This window comes from Cupressus sempervirens, chromosome 11 (genome assembly GCF_028749045.1).
Source record: "Cupressus sempervirens isolate cs-2001-9-10 chromosome 11, ASM2874904v1, whole genome shotgun sequence".
NCBI lineage: Eukaryota > Viridiplantae > Streptophyta > Pinopsida > Cupressales > Cupressaceae > Cupressus > Cupressus sempervirens.
Genome location: NC_143128.1, coordinates 601,035,350 through 601,052,341, shown reverse-complemented (window position 1 = coordinate 601,052,341; position 16,992 = coordinate 601,035,350).

Sequence of the window (16,992 nt, the reverse complement as noted above, 5' to 3'; positions counted from 1 at the left end):
AAATATTATGAAAGGCTAAGTTATTGAGAGGGGAAGGGTGAATCAATAACTAATAAAACTTAATCCTTAATTAGAAGTTAATCCTTCACGTGAATTTTGATCTAATTGTATGCATGAGAAACTGAAAAACATTAAAGCATACATAACACTTATGACACACAATTTGGTGACCCATAGACCTTTCAAATAGAAAGTAAAATTGGGGTGTGGATGATATCCACAAGCTTTAGTACTGCAATATAAAGTTGGCCTGTTAAGGCTTATAATGATCACTTTTGAGGATCTACCCTGTTAGGAGCAATAAGGACTGCTAGGTCCACCTGGGATGCCTATCAAAAGCAAGAGAAATCCTCTTGTTCACTTTCTTGCCTTTTTTTTTTGAGACCTTCTTTTTGTATGTGTTTATCTCACCTTTGTTTTATAGCTATGATGATGTGCTTAAAGCTTATGACACCTATGTTAATTCCACATAGACACCAGCTCCATAAGGCCTTAAAAGAAATCATCTCCCATTATAGCATTACAGTTATGATGCTAGTTTTCTTTCTTGAATCTTTTAGTTCTTACATTTAGTATTTTGACAAACTCTTATTTGGTAGTTGACAACATTAGGCCATAATATTGGTTCATGGTGGTTGCATTGATATATCTTTGATAGTTTTCATTCATTAGATTTACTCTTTCATTCATTTCATACCTACCTACTTCATTTACTTTGAATCCTTGATGATAGTTTCAAAACAATAATTTCTTGCATTCTTTCAATTTTCTTCATCTAGTTTGCATTTATTTTGTATTCGTTAAGAACAAAATCATTTGTGGGATCATGTATTTTGTTGGGAGAGTATAACCACAAAACCAAAAAGAGAAAATAAAACAAGTCTTGGGTGTACTTGTTTTAGCTCATTAAAGGTCTTAGTTGAACTTAGTGTAGTGAATGGGTTCTATTTTAATATCTTAATTTTTCGTAATGGTTATTACCTATTATCTTTTACATTTTGAGTTTGTTCCACATAGGTAGGTTTCATTGGATACATTTTGGAAAGCATTGTGGGGCCCATGTCCCTTGTTCAAAATGAAAAATTTAATGTTTTTTCTAACTTGTAGGTTTAGGCATGCAAAGTCATTTGCATTTTACATAGTGTCATTTGTGACCTAAATTTTTCATCTGTGACTTTCTATCATGTATGTAGATTGTAATCTATAATAATAAAATTTTCATTTATGTGCTAATATATCAACACTAAGATTCTATGATATAAGAATGTTTTCTATGGTATTTCAGTATTTTGTAATCTTAGTTTTTTGTTAGACTAATAGTTTTACAACGTTAAATGGTATCACATTTCTTAAGTTGTCTATTTTCCATTAATTTACACTCATTTTCACATTTAGTCATCTTTGTAGTTTTATTAATCATTTGCAGACCTCCAAGTATATGCCAAGACATACTGACACATGACAATTATGCATTGTGATTATGGCCTTTTTACTTTTTGTCATCTATAAATTTTTTTATTTGTGTTATATTGTTAGTGATCTAACACTGTCATCTTTGCCTATTAGTTGGAAAATTTGTATTATCTATAGATTTGAGGTTACCAAATTATTTGTTTTCTTATAGAAACTTAATTTTTAAAAGTACTGAATGTTGCATGATGTTTTATCAAGATATATTAATTAAAATTTAAGTATATTTGGTCTTGCAGGGAAATTGTCTGAAGGATAAAATAAAAAAACTACTCAAAAGTGTTCTTGAAGGTTTTGTAAGAAGGAATCAACCAAAATTTTTGTTAATACTAGAAAAAAATGAGCACGGGGGGGGGGGGGGGGGTGGGGTGAAAATTAGTGTAGTTATAAATTTAACTGATTTCACCAACACCTTGCTTGATATGAAACATGCTTATAAAATAACTAAGTAATTCAAACATTCACACATGTAACACTTGTTTAGAGGGGAAAACCAAGATGGAAGTTATCATTGACAAATATTCATTACTATAGTAATCAAGTCACCTTGTTAGGATATTTTACATCCAGCTAGTTAAGAGTGTTAAGTCTTTAGAAGCCTTATAGGTGAGATCTATTAGAATCTACCCTATTAAGGTATTTAGAACTCCTAAGAGTCATTCGGTTAAAGGATTTCTTCTTTAGACCTATTAGCACCCTTCACATCCCTACAAGCATAGACCTTGTTAGGTAATTTTTTTGTCAACTTATTAGAATCAACATGTATTGCTTGAATTGAAAATTGCACCAATTGCATGATAGATCCTTTATTCTCCTGATCAAATCTCTTCTCTACATCAATGTAAACATATTGTACTATAATTGTACTTCATAATTTCACATATCATAATATCAAATCACATCTCACATTAATCTAATATCACTTTTATACTTATTCCTAAGGTGGTGTGAAACCCCTAAACATGTTTTCATATTTTTTCCTCAAAATCAATTCAAATATTATGAACAAGAACTGTTTCCTCAAACTTTGTGCCTTCATGTTGGATCCTTCACTAATTCGAGGGATAAAAATCAATGAAAATTGAAATGTCACCAATGCTCCAAGAATCAACATCATTACAAAATATTCACAATTCTGACTCCAAGGCAACTTGAACGGATGAACTTGAAGTTCAAATGTGAAAGTTATGATTGGTCAAAGTTTGGGCAAACTAGTAATAGAGGCTATCAAAAAGGAGAAAAAATAATCATCTCAAAAGTGGTCAACAATGTATTTCAAACTAAATATCTCGTCATGAGCTTTCCAACGACATTTGTTTCGTCCAAAATGGAGTTTGTATGTGGAAGTTATGAGAATTTGAAGGTTGAGGTAAAAGGTTTAAAATGATGTCATCATTGTCCTAGTTAGCTAATGATGTGGCAGAGAAGTTGACGTGGCACTTGGAGTTCATTTTCCAAAATTGAGGTGGTGGTTAGATTTGAACTCATAAACCGCTACACCACATAAGCGCTTTGCTAATTTAAGGAGGAAATCTATTTTAAAGAATAATAAATTGCTAAACAGAGTTGAAGGCTGGCACCACCAATCTCCTAAAAGTAGGTTCACCAATCCACCATTAAATAATATTAAGTATTTATGGGATAGTTTCTATTTAGATAGTAATTAACTGCCAACTATATTTAAATAAGCGTTATTTGTTAAAATAGTCCCTAAAAATTAAGTAAAATTGTAACCACAAAATGGTAAAGGAATAATTGAAAAAATAAATTTGATTAAAGGGATTATTTTTGTAACTATTTTTTTTAGTCCAATTATGGCTAATTTTATGTATAAAAGGGGGTAGTGGGCCTTTGAAAAATCACACAGGTGATGAGGAGGAGATTATGAACTTGAAGGCTTGTTGATTTTTCCTACACATTAGAAAATTATTCTTCTATTTTGCTTGAAACAAAGATCTTTTTAACACTTGTAATTGATTTTGGAGCTAATCAGATCAGTCCCTCTATTGGAGCAGGACCCAAAGACGTAGTCCGATCCACAGACAAAATCCATTATTAATTGTGTTTTGTCTTCTATCTTTCTAATCTCTTTCTTTTAGTCATTACCTTATTATGCTTTGTTCATTTAAGCATTTAAGTTATGTTAATTTGCTAATTGATATTTTGAAATAACTTTAAGTAATTATGTTAATCATTCCTCTGTAATAGTCCTAGATCCTAATTAGATCATTCACAACTATCCATTCATGTTACTAATTACTATCACAAACTATATTGGTTCACAAAATATTTCAAATTTTTTTTTGCCAATTTACTACTCCATTCTGTTACATATAATCTTTATGAAATATTTCCTTCCTAAAGGTACTCAATAAATATTATTTCACAATCATCTTCAAGCATCTCTAATAGATATATCCTATAAACCATTCCTCACAATTCATCAGAATAATCATCATGGTGTAAATTACTCCAACTATTTGTCTTTACCCACTCCATTTAACAATTAACCATTTCAACTCTCTAATCAATCTCATCATCGGTATAACTGAACAATAACTTGTAGACCACTTGGTTGCCAACAATGACAACACAAAAATGATGATCTAAGTAAAACTCCCATCTAAACTTATTTCACATCATCATCATCATCATCATCATCATGGCAATGCATTTTATATTCATTAGACAATTTTGTTAGGTACATAGCTAATTATAAGGTCTACTTGTGGTGGATATTTGATTGTTAGGGGATTATGCTCTTTTCCCTCGTGGAAAATCAAAATCCTAGAAATATTTGAACTTTCACTTTTAGAAAATATTGGTAATTGAGTATTCTCTTTTCCCTAGTGGAGAATAAGAAATACATACTCCTAAGTTTCTAATCCATTATTATTTCTTTAATCCTCTTGTGAACTTTCTAGTTGAGGAGAAAATATCTCTAGAATGACTCTATTAACCCAATTGGTTGCATTGGAATTGTAAATCATAGTTGGCAGAAGTATGTTGTCATTGATTGGCAACTATTCGATGAATGTTCACTTCTTGAGTACCGGTAGATATCTTCACTAGTCTACATAGAAGAATAAGACTAGGCTAAGACTAATCCAATCAGTATAAGGAGTCATCAAAGTGACAAGACATAATAGGTATAGCAAGAAACCAAATTAAGATTGAACTATGACAAGAACGATGAAATACAAAGAGAAAAAAAAAGAGATGAGACCCATGCTAGACTAACAATGCTACCAGTCTAGAACCTACAATGTATGTATCACAGGTTTCTCATGAACTGATCAATAGTTTAGATTCAAAATATAACTTCACTATTTTGAGCAAGATAAATTAATTGGTTTTGAATATTAGATAACTTGGGGAGGGGGTGGTGGGGGGGTGAATCAGTTATGTCTAGCTATCTCATACTCCCTTCAAACTTTTCATCACCCTCAAAGTAACATAAACATTAACAATATTAAATTTAATATATCCAATCACTCAAAAAATATTTCCAACTTAAAACTTAACTCATACATCAACTTCTTTCCAAACTTTTATCAAACTGTTCCTTGTATTAGTGACTATCAGTAAATTTCTAGTAATTACCTACTAATAATTTAGCTATTACTGAGTTTTAATAAATAGTAAAAACATGTCTATCAACTTGACACATAAATAACATTCAAAAAATTTTGACACCAATATTTAACTTTGAAACCCTATTAAGGGAAAAACCACCCAGAACCAGTAACCCAAAAATTTCACTCTTCTGAAGTGATATCTATTAGGAGATTAACTTGTTAAAGGTTATATACACTTTGTTAAAGTGACCTTGTTAGAGGATTTCACCAAAAGATCATCTTGACCTTATCACTCCCTATCTAGGACTAAAAAAAGTAGCCTAATTTAAACGACTTACAAACACCATTAATTGATGTTACCATATAGGATTTCATAGACTTGTTAGGTCCACTCGGTACTTCCAAGATTTTTTATTACAATGATTAAATAGTAAAAAATATAAAGTGATCTATTAAGAATATTAACTACCTTTGCTTGTTCAGATGTCTATCCTTACTCTTTCTCTATCTTTACTTACTCAGCTGATTCTTTTTTCCACAAACTTATTTCTCTTCTTGTACTCTCTTTTCTTCGCTCAATTCACTTGGCTAAGCTATTAGCTCTTTTCTCCTTCATCAACTTTATATTTCACAATTTTTTTTAACATTCTGACATAATTACCTTCTATCCAACAACACGAGATCAACTCCACAATCTTTCAAAATCTTCTTAGCAATCTAAACTATTATTTTCTCCTCCTTAAATATATTTCTTAATGCTTCTAGATCCTTCCATCTTTTCCCACTTAATAAGAATTTTTGATCTTATGTTTACAATTGAATTCCTATAGATGATGAATTTAGACACAAAATATATAACTTTATGTGGAACTTTGTGTCAATCCTTATCCTACTTCAATTTTCTTCATCAAATCCTTCTTAATTTTTGTCCATCATTGATCTTGCAATAAAATTTGACTATCACAATACAACTTCTCAAACTTTCCAAATTTCCATCAAAAGTTGGTCTTTGATTCCAATCTCTCAAAATTTTTCATCTTTCTATCATTGGGTAAACATTACATTTACTTGGAAAACATATAACTTAGTTAATACTAACTTGCTCGAGCAAAACTACATTCTTCTCTCTCTTTGCAATCAGTTGGGCAATATTGTAGTCACTTGGTGAATACAATTTTCCTTCTTTAACCTTGTGAATCAACTAAGCTTGTGATCTTTAATACATTACAACAATACATAGCTATAAAATAATCAAACCAATATTATATGATCATTGTCCAGCTCATTCATTTACCCATTGGATACCTTACATATGAACTCTGACATCATCATACTTTCTTCAAATACTCTTTATCAATCAAATGATATGGTACTTTCCCGAGGTAGCATCATGTCTAGTCAACTAAGACTTTGACATCAATGACAATATAACAATTGATATGATTCTTTTACATACATTCATAGCATCATCACCTAACAATCTCCTCATTATCTATTGCAATATCAGTTGTGGATAACAATCTCCCCCTTTGGCATTGATAGAAATACATAACATAATATTTGACATTACAAAACATTACATAGGATAATCAAATGTATGTATTGTTAACAATGAAACTTTGCAATTTTAGTTATTCAAACTGGTACCCAATCTGTATCTTTAGTAGAAACAAAACTTTAACTTCTTTAACATTACTCCCCCTTTGTTTATGATCTCTTGATCAGATTTGGTCTTCTCATTCAGTACCTTCTTCATTATTTCTCATTGATCTAATTAGTGTTTATCTCCATCTAGTAACTTCTCCCCCTTACAATATATTCTCCCCCTTTGAAAAAAATGCCAAAGGTCATTATAAATTTTGATATAAAAATTATAAAACCTTGTAGTTACCTTTGTACCTTGCATGTATAAATTACAACAGATTCATCATAGTTAAAGTACTCCTAAAGTGTGAAAACTTTTGCATCAACTCCAAAAGATTTTCTTAATTCATCCATGAATTAATGCAACATGTAGCTTCACCTAGTGAATTTTGGATAGGGCCAAGACACCCAATTGACCTCTTAGATGCTCAAAAAAATTCTAAGGAAATGACTTGGTAAATATGTCAGCAATTTTCTCTTTAGACTTTACATACTCAAGCCTTATTTAATTATGTTGTACTTTCTCCCTCAAGTAATGATATTTGATAGATATGTGCTTTGTCTTTGCACAAATCACTATATTTTTTGATATATTTATAGCATTTGTGTTATCATAGTAAATAATGATAGGCTCAAATACTTCTTCTTACATTCCTTACAAAAATTGTTTGACCCATACAATATTTGAACAATTGATTGTAGTAGTAACATATTCAACTTCAACAATAGATTGTGAAAGACAACTTTGTTTCTTTCTTATCCATGTAATCAATTTTTCTCTTAAGAAAAATACTCCACTTGTGGTTTTTCTGTCATCAACATTTCCAACCAATCAACATCTATATAGAATTAAGAGTAAATTCATCCTCTTGTATATATAGTAGGCCACAATCTTTAGTTCCTTTGAGATATGTGAATATCCTTTTCACAACAGTCAAATGTATTTCTCTCAGATTATATGAAAAACTTGCCACAATTACAACAACTAGGGAAATATCTTGTCTATTATGTACAACATATTTTAGCTTCTCAATCATAGATTTTTATTGTGTTTGATCAACTTCATTAGTAGTGTCTTTTTTTGGCAATTTCACTCCAAACATCATAGGTGTACCGACTAGTTTAGATTCATCAATCTCAAATTCTTTCATTATTTCCTTCACATGTTTAGATTGAGTAATATAGATACCTTTTGGTCTTTAAAAAAATTTTAATCCAATGATTTTTTAAAAAAATCTCTCCAAACATTGACATTTTAAATATAACACTCATTTGATTAGAAAATGACTTACTCAACATATCAATTCCACCAAATATTATATCATCAACAAATATTATGTCATCAAAATATTCCATCAAAAGGATTTCATCAAATTTTAGACTATGTCCTTCTTTCCAGGTTCAAAAAATCCTTCAAGTTGTTCAATGTAGACTTCATCTTCAAGTATTCCATTCAGAAATGTAGATTGACATTCATTTGAATTTATGGTATGTAGCATAAGTTGATAGTGTTCTTACACCTTCCAATCTTGCAATAGGTTTAATATTCTCACCATAGTCAATTCCTTCTTATTGGCCATAACATTTGTAAACCAATCTAGCCTTATTTCTTACCACTTTTCCATTTTCATTCAATTTATTTATAAAAATCTACTTTATTCCAATCACATTCGTATTAGCAAATCTTAGTACAATTGTCCAAGTGTTTTTCTTCTCAATTTAATCAATTTACTCATTCATACCATAAATCCAAAATTCATCATTCAATGCAAATTTTATTGATCTAGGTTCAAATCAGCAAGGTAACATGTACCCTCTCTTGTTTTGCTTCTTGTTTGTAGTCCAACACTTTTATCTCCAAGTATTTGTTTAGGTGAATGGTTCATTCTTACATATTTGGTTAATACAAGTTTATCTCTCTAATTTTCAATACTTCCTTCACTTAGCAGGGGCTCAACTTCTCGCTTCAGTTGTATTGTTTGGTGCTAGAGTGCAACTATCTAGTGCTCTAGTGTAATTGTCTAAGACTTGGGTGATACTATCTAATGCTTAGTAGGCTTGTACTATAAATTGGGTAGAGTATCTGCTACTACTCCATAGATATAAAAATACAAATTTTAATATTTAGGTTCCTTCTTACTTTCTACATCATTCTTCTCTACAAACTCAACAAATCTTACATTTTCACTTTCAATCATCTTGTTAGTAGCCTTGTTCAAACATTAGTAAGCCTTTTTCTTAGATTAATATCCTAGGAATATACCTTCATCAAGCTTACCATTCCTAGAAACATCTACTTCCAAATATTTTTAAATAACTTACATTTGGTGCATGTCCATACCACAACTCATAGGGTGTCATTTAGTGCATGTCCATACCACAACTCATAAGATGTCTTGTTTATTCCTTTCTTCAATTGAACTTGGTTAAGTGAAAATAATAGTATTGATTGCTTCCTTGAAATGTCCCTTTACTAATTTTTTATGATATTTCCAGCCTCAAATCAGAACTTTAAAATCAAACAACCAATATTACAAAGATCTGCCAATTTTCCAATAAAACCCAAATCGGGTATGTCCAAATTAGTGCCAAAAACTTCACAACTTCACAAATTATTAATAAATCTGAAAATGGACATTTTTACAGAGATTTCAGCAGTATAACAGCCTATAAAATGACATTTCCAGATTTGTATAGCCCTTACACAACAGATCACAAATGTAGGGCAAAACTATGCTCAATCGGGCTCCCGAAATTAACACAAAAATGCCCGGAAACACCACAAAACACTCATAAATTATCTCAGAAGTTTAATCTCGACCCAATACATATATTCAGCTCTATTTTAACATCATAAAGTCAGAAATACAACAGCAAACCAAACTGATATGAAACACTCAACTGAAAACCCAAATTCAAACCAAAAACAACCCCGAAAACACCCAAATCGGCACTATTCAGCACAAGGGCAAACTCTGTATGAGCATGCACATGGAATGGATTCAAACTCCCATCCTTAGCCTTCCTGGAAACTTGAAAACTCCCATTCTTGGGTCTCCTTCTCCACAGGTTTGGCAGCCTCTGAAGAACAACAAGAAAATTAGCAAGAATCAAGATGTAGAATGAGCCCAAAATGCCTCCAAACCCCTTTTAAAGAGGGCATAACCCTAACTCACGTCCAAGAGGGGTTAATAAAATATAATTTAATAATAATTTTTATTTATTAGTCCATTGGTTTCCAAAGATTAACCCTTTTTTCTAAAATTTCACCTTTTTGGAGCCTGCCTGCCTTAACAAAGTTTATTTATTTTTTAATTATTTGAATAGGGGACATGACAAGTCCTCCCCTCCCAAATATTGCTTGTCCTCAAGAAATGAATGTTGGAATTCTCAAGAATATGTTCTCCTTCCCAAGTTGCATCCTCTAGTGGTAATCCTTTCCATTTGACCAAATGCTCTGTGATGCTCCTATTTCTCAACCTTTTCTCTCTTGTATCCAAAATCTCTTCTGGTATCAAAACTAATTTCCCTTCATCATCAAGAGGTGGTAATTCTGTAGATACTATGGTTTGCTGGCCTAGAACCTTTTTTAAGCAAGATACATGAAAAATATTATCTATTTTGCTGTTTGGTGGGAGCTCTAATTCATAAGCTACCTCTCCTACCTTCTTGATGATTTTATAAGGCCCATAGAACCTTGGCTTGAGTTTCTCTGCCCCACTTCTCTTCAAGGTGCTTTGCTTATATGGCTGCAACCTAACAAATACCAAATCTCCCACCTCAAAAGATCTTTCAATCCTTTTCCTGTCAGCATATATCTTTTGTTGGTTTTGTGCATGTTGTAGATTATCCTTGAGGGACCTTATTATGTCTTGGCTTTGCTTGATGAAATCACTTGCTGCGGGTACTCTGCTATCGGAAAGTATTAGATCAACAAAGGAAAGGGCATCGTAACCATAAAGAGCATGAAAAGGAGGCATACCAATAGACATGTGATGAGATGTATTGTAACAATATTCCCCTAGGTGTAACCATTTCACCCAAGCATGTTGTTGATTTGAAACATAGTTCCTCAAATATCCTTCTATCCATTTATTAACTATCTCTGTTTGTCCATCTGTTTGAGGGTGATAGCTAGTACTGGGAGTGAGTTCAGTTCCTACCAAATGAAAGAGCTCCTTCCAAAAAGAGCTGAGGAATCTACTGTCCCGGTCACTAACAATGTTTCTAGGCAAACCATGTAATCTAAAAATTTCCTTGAAGAACAATTCGGCCACTTGTGATGCCTTGAAATCAGATGTGATAGGAAAGAAATGTGCATACTTAGTTAGTCTATCTACCACCACATATATGCAATCCTTACCTTGAACCTTGGGCAACCCAGTGATGAAATCCATGGAAATACTTTCCCATTTTTGTTCAGGAATAGGAAGTGGCTGCAACAACCCTGCAGGAAAATTTTGCTCACTCTTGCTTTGTTGGCATACCATACATTCCTTAATGTGTTTAAGGACATCCTCCTTCATACCCTTCCATGAAAACCGCTCTCGAATTTGCCTGTATGTCTTGAAGTATCCCTGGTGACCAGCCAAAGGTGTGTCATGAAAGGCCCTCAATATCCTCTTCTTAGTTTTTGACCCTGGCACTAAGAAGATCCTATTCTTGTAATAAATCAATTCATCAACAACCTTGTACCTGTTATCATCCACTAACTTATCCAAAATCTTGGTGGCAAATGAATCTTTAGCATACTCTAAAATTATGGAGACTTTCCAATCAGCAGAGATAGATGATAAGGAACACAAAGTGGGCTTTCTTGAGAGAGCATCAGCAACCACATTATTCTTTCCTTTCATGTATTCAATATCAAAATCATAAGCTTGCAATTTTCTTACCCATTTTTGTTGATGATCATTCAAATCCCTTTGGTTCAAGAAGAACCTGAGGCTATTATGGTCTGTCTTTACAATGAATCTCCCACATACCAAATATTGTCTAAACTTATGAAGTGCATGCATGATTGCCAACATTTCCTTATCATAGATGGAGTACCCTTTCTCTGATTGATTTAATTTTCGACTCTCAAATGCTATTGGATGTCCCCTTTGAGTTAGGACAGCCCCTATACCTTCTCCCAAAGCATCACATTCAACAACAAAAGGTAAAGAGAAATCTGGAATTGCAAGCACAGGGCATGAACTCATTACCTCCTTAAGCTTATCAAATGTTTTTTGTGCCTCTTCTGTCCAAAAAAAAGCTCCTTTCTTTGTCAAATCAGTCAAGGGGGCAGCAAGCTGAGAAAATCCCTTGGCAAATCTCCTATAGTAGCTACACAACCCAAAGAAACCTCTCAACTGTGTAAGATTAGTGGGTGGAGGCCAATCCAAAATTGCCTGGATTTTTTGTTGATCAACCTGTACTCCTTTAGAGCTTATAATATGTCCCAAATATAGGATCTCTGTCAAACCAAACTCACATTTAGATAGCTTAGCATAGAAGGATTGATGCTCAAAGATTCCCAAAACAGTGTCTATGTGCTTTAGATGCTCTTCCCATGTTTTACTGTATATCAAGATATCATCAAAAAATACCAAAACAAATTTTCAAAGATGCTGACTGAATACCTTATTCATACAAGATTGGAATGTTGCTGGTGCATTAGTGAGTCCAAATGGCATAACAAGAAATTCAAAGTGCCCATAGTGACATCTAAAAGCAGTCTTTTCCACATCTTCACTCCTCATTCGGATTTGATGGTAGCCTGATCTTAAGTCAATTTTTGAGAAGTATACAGCACCATGTAACTCATCAATGAGTTCATCTATGCGTGGTATGGGATACCTATTTTTTATGGTCTTCTTGTTTAGAGCCCTGTAGTCTATACACATTCTCATTGTACCATCCTTTTTCTTGACAAGTACCACAGATGATGCAAATGGACTAGAGCTAGGCCTTATGAATCCCATGTCCAGGAGTTCTTTAATAGTTTTTTCAATTTCTTCCTTATAACCTCTTGGATGGCGGTATGGGGTTGTTATAACTGGTTTGGCACCCTGTTCTAACTCTATAACATGCTCAAAACCTCTATCTGGTGGTAATCCTGGAGGCAAGTCATTGAAAACTATACTATGCTTATCAAGAATATTTTGAATTTCAAAATGGAAATTACCTTGATTCTTGGGAGAGCTTGTTGGTTGGATTATGACTCCTGCTGCCCATGTTACTTGTCCTCTTCAAAAAGTCCTCTCCATCCTCTTTGCAGAGACCGCCTTAGGTGCTCCATTTGATAAACCTCTCAATATGACTTCTTTCCCATTGGAATGAAATTTAAACTCCATAGTTTGATGGTTCATGTAATAACCTTCGATAGAGTGCAACCATTGAACACCCAATACAAGATCTGTCTCCCCAATACCAACCATATAGAAGTCATCACATAACTCATAATCTCCTAAGGTCATCTTGAGTTGTTTCACCACCCGTGTGCAAGGCATAGTGAATCCATCAGCTACAATAACATTGAATCCCTCAAAATCTTCTGCTTTAAGCCCTCTTTTCATGACAAATCCCTCATCAATAAAATTGTGAGTTGCCCCACTATCAAGAAGAACGGTCAACCTTTTCCCTGCTAGTACCCCTCGAATTCAGAAGGGATGGTATCTTGGGACTCCTGATAATGCTGCTAAAGTTCCATCCTTGCTGATTTCTTTTACTTTCTCTTCTTCTACCTCCTCCTTAGTATCATGAAATTCCTCATGCTCATCTGAATCAGATTCTGAAGCAACTTCAATATAGTGCACTTGACCTTTCCCCAAACATCTGTGTCCTGGAACCCATGGTTCTCTACAAGTAAAACAAAGCTTTTTCCTTCGTAATTCACTCCTAGTCTCTTCATCTACCTTCTTTTTTGCCACATTTGTCACATCTTTTGGTGGTAGTGTTGGGAAAGTCTTTTTCTGAAAATTTCCTTTATGTTGCCAAAGATTTGGGGGTTTTTGATTAGTGATTGATTTCATAGGCACGCAAGTTTCAAGTTGCAAGCTTCTTTTGATAGCTTCCTGTAAGGTTGAGGGTGAGAAAGCCTTAACCAAACCCTTAACAGAATCTTCTAAACCATCAAGAAAAAGATAAACAATCCTCTTTTCACTGATATCAGGTACCATAACAGCCACTTTTTGAAATTCTTCTATATACTCATTAACTGATTTGGTTTGCTTCAACTTTGACAATTCTTTAAAGTACTCTTCATCATCCTTGAGGTCAAATCTATCTATCACCCTTTGACTGAAATCTTCAAATGTAGTTACCTGATCGTGACCTTGAGTAGTCATTCCATGATACCACCAATCATAGGCTGCATCTTCCAAGTGTAGACTTGCAAATTGAATAGCATCACTCTCTTTCATGGGGTTAAGTGTGAAGAAAGTTTGTAATTTTTGTAGCCATGCTCTAGCTGAAATTTTATTTGTTCCATCAAAAGTAGGCGCTGTAAACTTGCTTATTTTATTTTTGAGCTCTCTTCCACTTGTGTCATGCTCCCTCCTATTCTCTTTCTTGGGCATCAAAGCGTTCATCATATCCACATATTCTCTAAAAGGAACTAAACTACGAAAGTCATCATCTAAGCCATTGTAAGTAGCTCTTAATGTAATCAAATTACCTGTAACCTCTTCCACTGGATTAATGGCTGGATTTGGTACTGGTGGCTCATCTGCAGGCAAGAAAATAGATTTGGTTGATTTAGATGGTGTGGATCTCCCATTTCTCGGCTCCTCTGAAGTGCTCCCTTTCTCATTAATAGATGCAATTCCTTGTAATTTTTCTGTCAATATTCGCAAAGCCTCTCTAGTTTCCGCCAAACCATCCACTGTTTGCTTCTGAGTATTTTGGATGTCTTGCAAGAATTTCTTTGCCATCTCATCTGGATCAGCCATACCTTTTTCTTCCTTGGATTTTGTACTTTTGCTTTCAACTAGGGGTTTGATCAAATTTTTTTTATTCTTTTCTCGCTGCAAATATCTTTTTTCTCTTTCACTTAGTTGCATGCAATCATAAAATATGACATGCAAGATCTGGGTAGTTATCAAAACTGACCTGCAACTTCTACAAACCCTCAAGCTGGAAAGATCATGGCTCTGATACCACTGAAATGTCCCTTTACTGATTTTTTATGATATTTCCAGCCTCAAATCAGAACTTTAAAATCAAACAACCAATATTACAAAGATCTGCCAATTTTCCAATAAAACCCAAATTGGGTATGTCCAAATTAGTGCCAAAAACTTCACAACTTCACAAATTATTAATAAATCTGAAAATGGACATTTTTACAGAGATTTCAGCAGCATAACAGCCTATAAAATGACATTTCCAGATTTGTATAGCCCTTACACAACAGATCACAAATGTAGGGCAAAACTATGCTCAATCGGGCTCCCGAAATTAACACAAAAATGCCCGGAAACACCACAAAACACTCATAAATTATCTCAGAAGTTTAATCTCGACCCAATACATATATTCAGCTCTATTTTAACATCATAAAGTCTGAAATACAACAGCAAACCAAACTGATATGAAACACTCAACTGAAAACCCAAATTCAAACCAAAAACAACCCCAAAAACACCCAAATCGGCACTATTCAGAACGAGGGCAAACTCTATATGAGCATGCACATGGAATGGCTTCAAACTCCCGTCCTTAGCCTTCCTGGAAACCTGCAAACTCCCGTTCTTGGGTCTCCTTCTCCACAGGTTTGGCAGCCTCTGAAGAACAACAAGAAAATTAGCAAGAATCAAGATGTAGAATGAGCCCAAAATGCCTCCAAACCCCTTTTAAAGAGGGAATAACCCTAACTCACATCCAAGAGGGGTTAATAAAATATAATTTAATAATAATTTTTATTTATTAGTCCATTGGTTTCCAAAGATTAACCCTTTTTTCCGAAATTTCACCTTTTTGGAGCCTGCCTGCCTTAACAAAGTTTATTATTTTTTTAATTATTTGAATAGGGGACATGAAATTCCTTCTAGAATATCTTAGAGAATTCCTCCTTAATCATCAATGTTCTTGCACAATCCATGATGGATCTATTTCTCCTTTCATAAATACCATTCTATTATGGTGTCCTTGGTGCAAATAATTGTCTTTTGATACCATTCTCAATACAAAATTTAGTGAATTTAGAAAACATAAATTCACAACCTCTATTAGATATTAAAAATTTCAAATATTTACTAGTTTACTTTTCAACTCTTGCTTTGTACCACTTAAACATAACAAAAGAATGTGATTTCACTTTCATGAATATTGCAGTCACCATCCTTGAATAATCATCCACAAATAATATAAAGTATATATCAATATACACTAATTCCATAATATCATTAGAAGTGTGTATCTTGCTAGAAAAAATATAAATTATCATCTTACCAAGCTGACATTCTTTGCACATAGCATTTTTTAGGTTTTTGTAGGTTTAGTAAGCCTCTTACTCTTTTCTTTCTACTGATTTTCACCATATTTTAAAATATACACAACACAACCTTTTATGCCATAACCACACATCCACAATTCTAGCAAATAAACATGTCTTAATTATAGGATCAAGGTAGAATAATTTACCTTTAGCTTAGACTCCTATTCCAATAAGATTACCTTCATCATCAATGATATTGACCTATCTTTTCTCAAAATCCATCTTGTGACCTAATTTATTCAACTGAGCAACACTCAAAAGCTTATATTTAAGTTGTTGAATACAATATGCATCATCACATCTGATCTTACCATTAAGCACTAGTGATGCTTTATCTTTCACCGAGTACAGAACACTACTACCAAACTTAACAGTTCCACCATCGTCAATTTCTTTAAAATTTTCAAACTTACTTAGATTACCAATCATATGATAGGAATAACCACTATCAATAATCCATGAATAAATTCTCTGTAACATGTGAAATAAGGGCAGTTTCATTCTCATACCTTTCACCATTTGGCTCTTCCTTGATTACAACATAGTCCATTTCAACTAATTCCTTGTCATCATCATAACTTATCTCAGAGTGTTCATCTTTAGTAATGTAGCATGACTTCTTCCCTTTTTCTTTACAATCCCTGTTCTTCCAGTACTTATAATATTTCTTGTGATTTCTATCATATTTTTCTCAATTAGGACATTTAGTAGAAAAATGACCAACATCATTACATTTGAAACATATCAAGGATAGTTTACCTTTGTATTTACGTTTACCTCTTGTTAACCTTCTTGCAAGAAATGCTTCAATCTCATCCA